Source organism: Colobus angolensis, unplaced genomic scaffold, assembly GCF_000951035.1.
Source record: "Colobus angolensis palliatus isolate OR3802 unplaced genomic scaffold, Cang.pa_1.0 Scaffold360, whole genome shotgun sequence".
Taxonomy (NCBI): Eukaryota; Metazoa; Chordata; class Mammalia; order Primates; family Cercopithecidae; genus Colobus; species Colobus angolensis.
The window spans coordinates 934355-935142 of NW_012116933.1; positions in this window are offsets into that span (position 1 = coordinate 934355).

The following is a 788-nucleotide window of genomic DNA, read 5'->3' on the forward strand; positions in this document are numbered from 1 at the left end:
TTGTCTGTCTTATTTCACTAGCTTGTAAATTCCATGAGGGCATTGTCTGTTTACCAATGACTCTCAAGCACCTATGAATGAATAAATATATAGTATTACCTTATAGTTTTCTAAATGCTATAATTATTATATTTGTTAAAGTTCAGTTTCAGAGAAAAGAATCCATGGCTGGTATTTTCAGCCCCAACTTAGGTATCACAGGATGTTAAATGACTTACAGAATCACTGGGAGAAATGAACAAAAATATTCGAGGCAGAACCATCAGGAAAAACTCCTAAAGTCACAGTTCAGAAGTGCACCATGGAGGAAACTACTGCCTCTTCTATGATAGAAAGCTGTCTGGAGAATTGGAAAGTTTCAGTATAACAGCCTGTTTCAGGATCACAACATCACTGACATAATTTGTTAGCCACCAAGATTAGTAAGCTGATAGCACAGCGCCATTAGCAACAGGAAGCTACTTCTACTATTTCTGGATTCAGAAATGTCTCATGTTTTCTAGATTATACACATACCTTTCAAGAGGAATTAACATAGTCATAGGGAACAGTGAAACCAGCAACTCATTCTGTCTTTCTGAATTTGTAATATTGCTCACTTTTTTCTACTTATCTGTTCTGTTTGTCTTTGCCAAAGACTGACTTTTCTGTCTCCAGTCCACCTATAAGAAACTAGAGCTTTTGCCCAGGATAAACCACATATTAAGCCACAAGACAAAGTCTCAAAAAAATTTTAAAAATCTAAATCATATCAAGTATCTTCTCAGATCATAATGAAAAAAATAGAA